Raw genomic sequence first — 13,307 nt, 5'->3', positions numbered from 1 at the left:
GAAATGTTAGGGACAGTTAAACTGTATGAGCGCGACAACGGCGACGGCGCGAAACAGTAATGAAAAGTTTAGCATAAATTGAAAAAGCAAATTAATTAAGACACGCAGGTTTAAGAACTTAGCAAGAAAATTGTCCCGATTCAGTTGGAAACCTCTCAATATATTATTAACTCTATAAAGGGTGTGCGGTAGCGCGATTAAAAGACGGGACAACAGAAGACGCACAAGGAGCTGTGTGTGTCATAATGTTTCTCATTAGTGACAAGCTCTATGGTATGTGTCTTGCAACCCTCATTCTCTATGCTCTATATAGGTGTTCTGTGACCATACGTTCTTTATTCTATATGACCATACTCTCAACAGCTGCACAGTACTGGTAGCTCGCCATGCACAAAACGCAGACAACGCCGACTGTTCTTGATCGTGATTTAGCGCTTCTGTTAGTCTCCAGCGATGTTTTCAAAGACCTGTTGCGTAGTTGGGTGCTTTAAAACAAACAAAAACTCGCCAGAAGATAAGCAATCGCGCTTTATTTACTGCTGTTAGGGCGATTGCTATATTCTTATTTGCTTGATGTTGATGCGCCTTTAGTGAACATTTTTACGGTTAAAGTTCGATTAATATATTGCGGGGTTCTACGTGCCAAAACCACGATCTGATTATGAGGCACGCCTTAGTGAGGGGACTCCGAAAATTTGGACAACCTGGGGTTCTTTAACGTGCACCGAAATCTAAGTACACGGGTGTTTTCACATTTCGCCCCCATTGAAATGCGGCCGCCGTGGGCGGGATTCGATCCCGCAACCTCGTGCTTAGCAATCCAACACCATAACCACTAAGCAAACAGGCAATGCAATAAAGATCAGGTTGTTGTTACTGATGAGACGGGATGGCCCTCCTTTGAAAAAAAGTAAGGATGCGAAAAGCTAAGCCAGAGAATGTGGAGCGAAGCTGGAGAGAAAGAGAGAGAGGAAAGGCAGGAAGCTAGGTTAACCAGAAGCGACTTTCCGGTTTGCTACCCTGCACTGGAGTGGAGGATATAGGGTTTGTAATGACTACAAAGCGCGAGAGAACAAAGAAAAAGTAAGAACAAAGAAGAACAGGTAACAGAATAGGCATTCCAATCACAGGCATTCACACAGGCCAGTCAATCTCAATAAACACAGTAGTGCTTGTACGGCCTTCTGATGCAATGGTAAGTCGCGTCGATGTAAAATTCTTTCTTCCAACAGAGGCTGGTCGTCCAACGGTCCAACTGACTCAGCACGATGGAAAGCGATTGTCTCTGAACACTGTACTGCGGGCACTGGCATAGAACATGACTAAAGGCGAACATGGCGAGGCTGTGAAGCGCTCATTGTGTTTAGAAAACACTTTGAACAAAGGTCTCCGTATTAAAAAGCAGGTGACGGTGCTTTCAAAAAAGCGTCACGCAATTTTCCACGTGTTGCACAGAATCGGATGCTGCTCTACCTATCGATGGCACTAAAATGCGACCTGCGGCATAGAACATTCGGTGTACACTCGCCTCAGCTGTCTGCATGTTGACTGTACAACCTGGCGTCTGTGAGCATTAAGCGCTTTTGACAGAGTATTCAACCTCGTTTTGAATGACTCTTAATATCACTTTGCGGTGATGAGAAATGCCTGAACTACGAAGCCCTGATGTGTGCAACTAATGCAGATTCACTTTACCCCAGCTGTGTCATGCGTTGTGGTCAATTTCAATACCTTCATGTTTCATTTTTTGTTTTCTTTTCTTGCTAGCGAGTGCTTGTTCTCTTCTTTCGAATGAAACGGGTCAATATATGTTCGTGTTGCTTCACTGTAGTTGCCTCTGCTTCGAAAATGATTTCAATGCAGCAAGTGGTTTACAAGAATTACTTAATGCCATGCTTTGTATTTGTTTTCGAACTGTAAATATTGTGTCAGCGTACTCTTCTAACTAATTAAAAAGTGCTGCATTCGCTATTCAGACTTTGGGCACTACAACAAGCGATACAACATGTGGTTTAATTTTCTATTGGATTGGCAGGGTGATACTAGTAAAAATGGTGGCAACACTAAAAAATAACATAAAATATAAAAGCAATATGCTCTTGATTGACCAGGTAGGCAAATTTTCAGCTATGGCATCTTCCAATATCTCACTCGCTGCTTCTGTGAAATCATTGATATGCTCTGCTTGTTGAACAATGGAACATGTGAAATCCATGCTACGCTGACAGTGGTAAGACGCAAGCATAAAAGCAATCAATCCTTAATTATTGCTGGAGTCCTATATGTGCTAGTTTTTCTCAAGGTCATCGTGCTGGTTTGCAAGCTGTACAGTTGCTGGCTTCTCATGTAGCCGCACCTGTACAAACGATGCATTGCTCCCTCAACCTACTATCAAAATACATGCCATGTAAATGAGGCAAGTGTGTGCATAAAGAATGTTCATTCATGGGCCAACAAATGAAGCCATTAGCGGCCGGGGTGTTGTAATAAAAGCAGCATCTTGGCGATGAGCTCCACTTCATAGGCAAGCTTGTTGATGCTCATCCATGGCAAACAATTGGCGCGTAAGGAGACAATGTTGTCCCAGACAGCCGTGAAATGCAGTGCGATTTCCTTGCGCACACTGACACCGTAGAAGTAACTATCTGGGACAGCAGAAGCGGCAGATCGCACGCACACACTTCAGTCATGCCTGCAGTGGAAGCAGGCGTCTCCAGCACGAGGCCCGCCTGCGGTTTCAACGGCCGCCGCTACGCGGCTTTCGGTGGCGCCCCTGTAGGCACTGCTCGTGGCGTATATCATGCATTGTTTCAGTTTTGACAAAGCGTTACCAGGTGGACCGCCATATGTTTGGCAGCAGCATAGGCCACAAGGAAAATGTCATGACAATTGACATTCTTAACTCTGGCGGAGAAACGCACGTTGCCAATCTGTTAAGACCTGGTCCAGTGTACTGATCAAGCTGTGCGAGATGGTGCCACCTTCATGAAAGCAGTGTCTTGCTAGCTGTGCTGCTTACAGCAGCGCAGTGCTAGCTGCTGTAAGAAAATTATTAAGAAATATGTGCTGATCCCAAAGGCTGTCTAACACAGTGTCTCAAAGCATTAGCTGCCACGAATGAATAATACGAGAAACTGGGACATCTGCATATAACCTCTTAATGCAGCTCTAAAAATTTCAACCTTTGTACTGTTTTCTCTGGCTTTTATCGCTACGTTGAAGAACAAGTGATTATGAGATTAAGAAGTTTGCAGGGACGACATGGCCACAATTAGTACATGACCGGGGTTGTTGGAGAAGTATGGGAGAAGCCTTTGCCCCGCAGTGGGCGTAACCAGGCTGATGATGATGATGACGATGAAGAACAAGGCTTTAATGAGTCGTGCTGCATGTATTTCCCAAAATCAGTACGTTGGGAATTTGGCTCTCCTTCAACCAATGCTGTAAATTTATGCATATTCTACAGTCGCTTTAAAAATGCTTGCTTTCTTTTTCTCCATGGCACTCTTTCTATTAAGGAAACCTAAGTTCCATCTTGCTCAAGTGCTGATGGAAAACAAAGAAGTGTGTATTGAGGCAGGGATGCATGTTGTGCATAAAACACGTGAAAACCATGTGAACAAGAAGAATGGAAACCGAGGGCCTGATTTTTATTAGTCTTATCATAAGAAGCCAACAAACAAGGACACCCAGGACAGCATAGTGGAAATTACTTGTACTTGTTAATTAATGAATTTAAATGATAAAAGAAATGAAAGTGGATGAGAAAACAACTGGCCGCAGGTGGGGCATGAACCCACATCTTTGCATTGTGTATGCAATGCTCTTAGCAATTGAGCTACCGCGGTGCTGTTTTCCCATCCACTTTATGGGGCATTTTATGTTTATCTACTAGCATTAAACCTGGGAGTGTTAGCCAGCACCATACTTCACGGCCTTCCTTGACAGCAAATGTGGAACGTCCCTTTTTGTCATTGGTGTCATGTGTACGTAATCTTTTTGGGTGAACGCAACTGGTTAGTAAACCCACACATGCTACCTGAAGTCTTCAATGCTGCCGGATTCGAGGCTTCGGTATGTAATGAATGAGAAGAAAGGAAACCAAGGGCCCAATTTTTATTAGTCATGTCATAATAAGCCAACAAACAAAGACACCAAGGACAGCATAGGAGAAATTAGATGTACTTATTAATTGAATTTAAAAAATGATAAATTAATGGAAATGAGCATGGATGAAAAAACAGCTGGCTGCAGATGGGGCACGAACCCATGTCTTCCCATTACGTGTTCTTACAGTCAAGTTGTTTGCACCTTTGCTGCATGTCTTTTACAAGTGGACAGTGCTGTTAGTGCTGGCGTCCCCAGTTGGAACTAGTTTAATGAGCCACTTCTTCATTACCAGGATGTTTTCCATGGATTATGACTTTGCTGCTACAAGAAAAACAATCTTGGGACTACCTATTCAAAAACTTGGCCTGGACTTAATGGGTAGATACCTCTTATTATTTAATTCGAGGCATCTACTCTGGGATTTAGCCACAGGGATGTTAGCTCTGTCGTCCACGAATTTATTGAGATTGTCTATCCAGATGCCCAGTTAAATATTTATATCTTTCGCTTTTGTTGTAGTTTTCAATTATCAAAAATTATTACTGCTTTTATTGTTTTCATTCCAACACGTAATTCTGCCTTTCAACAGCACTTGCTCTATATATGTCCTCAACATTTATTCCTAGTTGATTGTAACTTGGAATAATCCACCACTTTGGAGCAGTGTCATTTACCTGGTTGAGCGCACTTCATTTAAAAGATCTCTGAAAAACTCAATCGAAGTCTTCACATTCTCGCTCTCAGAGACACCTGCCACTGAGGCACCTTAGATTTCTTCTTGGTGTAGTATCTCTTTGTCCAATTCATACCATCTTTTGTTATCCTGAGTGCTCGTGGCACATATCTACAGTGGAGGGTTGGTTATTTCTGAAAGGATACGTTTGGAATTGCTGTAATTTTCATCTCCCTCAACCCTGCTGTTCATGCCCATTATTGGAGATTATGTACCTTAAATTCATTGTCATCTTCATCACTGGGACAGTTGTGATCACTCTCAGCTTTCAGTGGAAGACATGTCGTCAGCTGTAGTGATGCGTAGAAAGAATGTGCATCCCATTGAAATGGGCACGACACCGTGCAATTAGTTCAAACTAATTGCACGGTGTCATGCTCAGCTTTGTGTCTGTGCTCACAAGTCAACAATGCGCACGAGCGTCATGCACAGCCACACACGCAGTGTTGCCTCGCAGAAGTAGAATCCATAAAACAGAGGATCCAAATCACCACCAACATCATCAAAATGGATCTCAATGGTCTGCCTGGTCTCATCATTCAACCAGCACTGCTTATACCACGTCCTCGTTCTATTTGTCTACTCCTCGCGTGTTCCAATTCCACCTTACCACGGGTGTACACAAGAAGGCGAAGTGCTCGATGTCACGACTTTATGACACGGTGGAAATCCAAACATTCTGCTGCTAAACTCGCATTCAGATAGATTTAAAATGGAAGGGATTAATGTTGAAGTGTGCGAGAACAAAACATAATTTTATTTTGCGGTCAGTCTCATCTCCTATCAACAACAGAAAAGCATGAAGTTGCTTGTGTTCAACTCCAGTCGCCTCAGTGCATGGTCGTTTCTGGTGCAGTTTATTTGCTGAAAATGACCATCTAAAGTTGCGATAGAAATTGCTGTTTATGGAGGACAGAGAGAAAGCGAAACTAGCTCAGAATTTATGCAAGTAAGTTTGCAATGCAGAATCATGGATGTGAAAAAGACTAGTAAGGTTGGCAATTACTCGCGCATTCCATTCCTGTATTTGGGGCCTATTGGAAATCGGTGCACATGCATATGCACTAGTTTTTCTAATCAAATTATTGCTTTGTGATGTGGTAGAGTGAAGTCTGCATGCGACTCTGGCCTAACACAATGAAGAAAAAATATGTGCAGAAACCATCGACAAGGATTGGCAGTGTAAGCACATAGCCAAATGCTTAAATAAAACTATTCACTTTATTAAAGAAATGATGCATTTGAAGGCACATATTTACTACAGTGAAAATACTTAGGTAGCATTTATTGTTTTATTGCATAATTCTGTATAGAACAAAGCAGTTAATGAGCCCATCTGTAGAGGTCGTATAGGTGGCTATAGGGAAACAGCGATGGCCAGTAGACACTATGGCAATTTGAGTGTGTGACTAAAGTATGCAGACACCTTCTGACAGGGAGGTTATGAACATGGCACAACATTATTGAATGACAACAGATGGGCACCTTTATCAATGTTTGCTTTAGCCCAATGCATCCAACAAAACTTCTGAAATTGTGCCAGTACTTTCTGGTGTACCTTAGGGTTCCTTTTTGGCCCCTATCCTGTTCCTTTTATTCATAAACGACATAACTAGTCAGGTTGATTCCAAGATTATGTTATTTGCAGACAACTGGGTCCTGTATAGAGAAGTAGTAAACTGACAAGATCAAATTAGTCTTAACAAGGATTTTGCTTTGATAGCCCAATGGTGTGAAAACTGGCAAATGGCTGTCGACTTTGATTAAATAGTTTCAATGCCAGTAACAAAAAAGAAATCCAAACTTATTTTTACATATGGCTGTAGTAGTACCATCCTTAACACTGTCACTCAGTATAAGTACTTGTGCGTCGTCATATCATCAGACTTAGGATGGTCAGCTCATGTAGAGCTCATGGCAAACAAAGCGATTCGAAAGCTAATATTCTTAAAGCAGGCTCTGCGATACTCTATGAAGGAAGCCAAGCTCTAGGCCTATGTGACAATCATGCATCCTATCTTAGAATATGCGAACGTGGCGTGGTTTCCCTTTGCCCAAAATAATATAGCTACTCTTGAGGCTGTCCAGCGCAAAGCTGTGCGCTTTATCTATAACAAATATAAGCGCACCAACTCGCCTACTCGGATGCTGTTCGAGATCGGCTGGCCTTCATATACTAAGCAGTCCTGCAATGCTGTACCGACTCAAATTTTTTTATCTCATACTGCATCAAGTGGATTCCGACACCTACATATCCTATAACGCATCCAGAGAAACCCATCGTAAGCATCACCTTACACTCCAAGAATATTCTTGCGCTAACAATACATTTAGTTTTTCGTTCTTCCCACGAGCTGTTCGTGACTGGAATGCTTTAGCCCAGACGATAGTCGCACAGCCCACTGTTGACAAATTTGTTGAACCTGCTAGCCAAACTGTGCTGTCAGTAACGAGTAAGTGATGTTATCACTATTGTGTATATCATTGTTTTACTTACCAGGTATATTGGAATTCTGTGATGTGAAATTGTAGATATCAATGGTATATCTCATATGCCTGTCCTTTCCTATTTATTTTTTTGCGGAACATCATATGTAATTGAAATAATTGAAAATTGTGCATTATCTTTTTGCCATACTCATTGCTGTTAACATAGGTCCATTGTCCTTAACATTTTCTAGGTACCTTTTTGTATACTTATGTAAATGCCTGTCCCACAATGTCTACAGAGCCTTCTAACCCACTCCTGTAAAAATCTCTGATGGGACTGACAGTATCACAAAATAAAATAAATAAATAAAAAGAGCTCTGGTCATGGCCACGGATGTCTTGCAAAGAGCACATGCGCTCTTACATTCAAGCACATCAGTGCCCACTCAGGTCAGGAGCTACACACATGTGCATCAAAATGAGCTGCGATTTTTTTGTAGATGGAGAGTCGTAACCTATGCTACTGAAAAGTTTCCACCAGTCACTAGGCTGTGTGTTATGGCACTCCCGTTGGCATCATAGGTGCGGACTGCGAGGAGGGGTGATGCCCCCTCCCCTTTAAAGTGTCAGTACCAGATCATTCTGTTACCCACATCATTTGAGGTCTCTTTTGAGTTGCCTCCATCTTTTCACTTATCTATTGCGGCTAAAAGCTTACTGCATCATTGTTGCAGCGGACTCTGTTAATGTTTTCGCTTTATTTCTGCAAATCCTGACAATTGGAGGACAAGCACATTAAAGCACCAGTGGCGGCTACCTCATCTGTATTTTTTCACTTCAACATTTTTTTTTTCTAATTTCCACTGCGAACACCAAGCACAGACACATGTAAATATACAGGGTGTCCCAACTACCATGCACTAAGATATAAAATTATGCAAATGCCACATAGCTTCATTACATAATTAGTCTTAATTAATTCATAAACTTTTCTAATCTTATAATTAGATGAAAATTTTCAAGGAAAACATTGTAGAGGAATATGAAAAAAATCACCACCCAAGCACTCCATACGGGTAGTTAACCAGCGAAGCCTGGTGCTTATCACTCGGTTAATCCTGACAGTTCATTAAATGACGGCTTGGTAGGCTGCCAGATCTTCGGTACGCAGTTGCTGCTTTCACTCGGCTGCACGAGCCTGTTCCTGTGCCCATGCTGCAGCATTGGCACGATGTAGACAAGCTCGTTCCCAGTTCTGCTCATTTCTCTGCAAGTTGGATGGTCTCATATTTGTTTGCACAGCACCTTTGTTGCACACAGCAGGGCACTGCAGACTCATCAGTCTGCAACTGTGGCCTCTCACCCTCAGAAGCAATCACATCAATGGCATGAATAAATAATTCAAACCGTGCCCAGCACTTCCCTTCACCAGCATGAAATCAGCAATGAACAGACTTTGTACCTTATGCACAAGAAGCAATAATTAACTGTTGCAATTCCACTTCTAAAAATCATGTCTTTCAGTGCCACTATTTTACGTTGTTGTAGAAGTCGAACCTCGATACTATACTGAAGATGAGTATAATGAACAAGTGAAGAAAATGGTTGATATCACATGTAATAAATATTGGATATGACAAAAATAATTTTGTGCTAGACGCAACTTCATTATAATGAAGTTTGGTTTTACTGCTGAGGCACAATTTTTCTGGGGCTGTAAAAAGAAACATTCACACTGCAAACGTTTCGCAATCTTATGTTAGTGTACACACTACATTGAAGATAAACAGAACCACTTCAATGTTATCTTCTCTTAATTGTTTTTGCACTGGGGCTGCTCTCTGTCCAACTTTGTGGTTAGGTTTTGACTCCTGAGATTCCACCAGTACTTTCGTAATGAGGACAAAAAACTAAGATGTCAGCTGAATTTCACTCTCTCAATCTAAAAGTGTTCTGTTGCGTGCATAACTGTGTCAAGTAAATAATGCAGATGATGAAAGCTGCGGCACTCCATGAGCGGGCAGTGTGTATAACCATGCTTTCTTCCAGCTGACTATCATATATGCTGCACTTCCTCACAAACCTGGAGCGCATTTTTTGGTGGGTTTTGTGTGTCGTGGTAATGACATACAACATACAGCAATTTTGCGCTAGAGTGCAATAGTATTCACATTTTTATTATCTTTTACGCTATTTTTTGCCTGCTTCTTTTGTACGACTGCTGTTATAACCATATCAGGCCACATGTCTACACAAATACATAACCTCACTACAAGTCTGTGCTGTTGTCGACATGCTTGTGTCTATCTTTCTGTGTCATTTCATGCTCTGTGTTACTGCAAGCACAAAGCTAGTGGGAAGGATCAGTGATGCAAGTTAAACTTCCAGTCAACAATTAAATTTGCAACCATTAATGGTGACCCTCAATTGCATTTGCACTGCAGTTTTTCTATACATTGTTGATTCGATTTGATTTGATTGAAGAGGTTTAACATTCCAGAGCAACACAAGGGCTATACTAGACATCCAGCTGGTGGAAGACTCTGAATTAATCTTGACCACCTGTGGCTGTTCAACACACACCTGAAGCTTGAGAAATTAGTTTTCCTGTGTTACATCTGCATTGGAATATGGTCGCTGGTGCCGGATATCGGTTTTAGCTGCAATCTCATGCTCAGCAGAATGCCATAGCCACTGCCATAGCCAAAGCCAGTGTGGTAGGTCGAGTCTTTCCCAGTTAAAGCAGTTTAACGCCCTTCATTCATTCTTTCATTGCGAATTCACATTACTTCTGTTTCAGGCCAGCTCCACCCACTTTTAACCGAATGGGCGATTGAGTCAGGGTTATGGAGTAGTGAAACTGCAGTCGCCCAGCTACCTCTTTGGTGTTATTAATAAGGATCAAAAGGGACATGCCATTGATCCACACGCATACCTTTTCTGACAATATCTAATTGACAATGGCTGCTTTTACATCTTGCATATGCAGACAATTTAAGCAGGGTTTTAAATATCACCTCCACTATGAGATATAATCATCATCATCATTCTATTTATATGTTCACTGCGGGACGAAGGCCCCTCCCTCCCAGCCATCTCCAATTACCCTGGTCTTGCGCTAGCCGATTCCAACTTACGCCTAGCTTCTGCCACCCTCGACTGCGCCTCCCTTCCCTTGGCACCCATTCTGTAACTCTAATAGTCCACCGGTTATCTACTCTATGCATTACATGGCCTGCCCAGCTCGCCTCCAACATTACACAGAGGACGGTGACCTCTTCCCGCACACCATGCTTTGCTTCAGGCCGGGACTTTCTGCGCAAGATGCGTTCCTAATCCTAAGGGAAGAAGTTCTCAAGGGCATCCCGAAGGGAGGAGAACACCTCCTGCTCGCACTCGACCTAAAAGGGGCCTTCGATAACATCTCTCACGAGGCCATTCTCAAGGCACTGAACGACATCAGCTGCGGGGAGCGCATCTTTAATTACGTTAAATCGTTCCTGACAGGCCGGACAGCAACCATTGGAATAGGCCAGACTCAATCGGATACAATCGACGTGCCGAACAAAGGAGCACCGCAAGGGGCGATTCTCTTCAACGTCGCGATGCTGGCGCTGACCAAAGAGCTGCGCAAGATCCCCGACCTAGGTTATGCCCTGTACGCAGACGACATCACGCTCTGGGCCACCAAGGGCTCCCTAGCACGAAAAGAGGCGACCCTTCAAGAGGCCGCGACAGCCGTGGAGAGATTTGCGGCAGCGAGAGGGATGCGTTGTGCGCCCGAAAAGTCCGAGGTGATCCGGGTGCATGGAGGAGGAATCTACAAGTCCCCCGGCCCTATCGATCTCTATCTTGAGGGCCAGAAGATCACGGAAGGCAATACGGCTAGGATTCTGGGTTTTTGGATCCAGAGCAACCTGAAAGCCTCCCACACCATCCAAACCCTAAGGTGTGCCACTGGTTGCCAACCAGATCTCACGGATTGTAAAACGAATTACAAGAAGCCGCAAGGGCATGCGAGAAGAGGACACGCTTCGCCTCGTCCAGGCTCTGGTGATCAGCAGAATAACGTATAGCATGCCGTATCACTATCACTCGCTAAACAAACGCGACCAAGAACAAGTCGATGCCATCATCATAGGCGCGTACAAAACAGCCCTGGGTCTCCCTGTCACCACCTCAAACGAGAAGTTAGCGGCCCTCAGGATCCACAACACCTTCGCTGAGCTGTTGGACGCGGTTATGGCTTCGCAAAAGACCAGACTACAGAACACGGCGGGGGCAGAGCCATCCTCCACCAGACCGGAACGGCAACGGAGCTCCGTGCCCTCGATGGGCAACGATCACTCCCGCCTGTGGTCAGAGGCAAGATCAAGGCGAACCCGATACCGAAGCACATGAGTCATGAACTCCATGAAGGACGACGCAAGGTTCGCGTCGACAGACAGCGCCGACAATTCAAGGGTGACTCGTACGTAACGTACGTGGACGTGGCGGCGTACCCTGTAGGGGACCTTTTCGCGGTAGCCGCCGTGAACAGGAGAGACAACTCCGTGAACCTCGCGGCCTCCGTAAGGGCAGAGACCCCAGCTGCGGCTGAGACCATAGCCACGGCGCTGGTGATAAAGCAAGAAGACAGGGTAGGCAGGGAAGTCCATGTCGTTACCGACTCGCAACAGGCCTGCCGTAACTTTACCAACGGATGAACACCGCTGCTGGCGGCTCAGATTCTAGGCCCGAGGCTGCAAGAATACCATCAAATCACATGGACGCCGGGCCACGCGGGTCTGGAGGGGAACGAAAGGGCGAACGCCCTAGCTCGAGCGCTAATCAACCGAGCGGGGCAAGACCAATCGTCTCATCAATCCCCACCCTTTACCTTCATGCCCCTGCCATCCAATTACTGCGACCGACTCGAGATCCAATGACTCAACCGCAGGATTTATCCTCCGCCTCACAGAAAGCTCAGCACTGAAGATGCCGTAGCTATCCGACTTATTCAGACCAACACATTTCCAAACCTACACAGATACAGTAAAATGTTCCCACATACATATTGCGGCATCTGCCCCTGGTGCAGCGACACACGCCCTACACTCTTTCACATCTCGTGGGGATGCGGGGGCAAACCTCAACACTTAAAGACGCCTAGCACGTCATTTGGGCGGTGGGAGGTACAGCTGACCGGCGGTACCCTGGCGGGACAAGAAGCTCTCATCCAGCAAGTACGTCGAGCAGCCATGGCCAGTGGAGTCCTGCAATGAGGACACCACCCACGCGACCTCAAGAGCAACCACCTCGATGGTCCGAATAAATTTTTCTCTCTCTCTCTCTCTCTTAATGTCAGCTAGAATATTGGCTATCCCTGTTTGCTCTCTCATCCACACCGCTCTCTTCCTATCTCTTAATGTTACGCCTAACATTTTTCATTCCATTGCTCTTTGTGCTGTCCTCAACTTGTTCTTGAGCTTCTTTGTTAATATGAAAGGGACCCTGAAACGATTTTGACCATGTTCTACAAACGTACTGAGTCGTTAGAGTAGGTCCTTCTGATCGTTAATTGACACATCTAAGTGCTCCACGTAAAGCGTGAAATTTATTACAAGGTTTTAAAAATGCACATCGCTGCCGATTGCAGCACACTGCTTGGCGGAATATTAAGCCGCCCCTACCCATATGACGGAAATCACCCATATGACGTCAGTGGGGCGAGCTATCCGATTGGCAGACCAGGCTGCGTAATCGACAATTTTTCCAACTTTATGGTAAACAAATGATGTTCGTAATAGTTGGAATGTTAGTTAACTTGTTTTTATAAAAAGAAAGTAACAGAAAGAGAATGCACAAGAACAATATTTCAGTACACTTAAGCACATCCGGCACAAAGCAAGTGTCGTCTGCTTGTGTTACAACGTGCTCCGTTCTTGACGAGAGCTCCGCCCTCAGTGTCGGTTTGTCATTTCGCGAGTGCTATGGTTCGACTTTGTTGCGTTGTGGACTGCAAACATAGCGACTGGCAATATGTCCAGCTGCG

The 13,307-nt window shown here is 44.3% G+C and overlaps 1 long non-coding RNA gene across 1 annotated transcript; it reads left to right on the top strand.

Moving 5' to 3' along the window:
• The first annotated feature begins 88 nt into the window (after positions 1-88).
• Positions 89-12,602, top strand: LOC129387763 (uncharacterized). Its single transcript, XR_008614949.2, has 2 exons — positions 89-273; positions 1,233-12,602. It is a non-coding gene; the product is annotated as an uncharacterized lncRNA (long non-coding RNA).
• The last annotated feature ends 705 nt before the right edge of the window (positions 12,603-13,307 follow it).

The sequence above is a fragment of the Dermacentor andersoni genome, chromosome 2 (assembly GCF_023375885.2).
Source record: "Dermacentor andersoni chromosome 2, qqDerAnde1_hic_scaffold, whole genome shotgun sequence".
Taxonomy (NCBI): Eukaryota; Metazoa; Arthropoda; class Arachnida; order Ixodida; family Ixodidae; genus Dermacentor; species Dermacentor andersoni.
The sequence above is the reverse complement of the archived record's forward strand: the minus strand, read 5'-3'. Positions and strand labels throughout refer to the sequence as shown.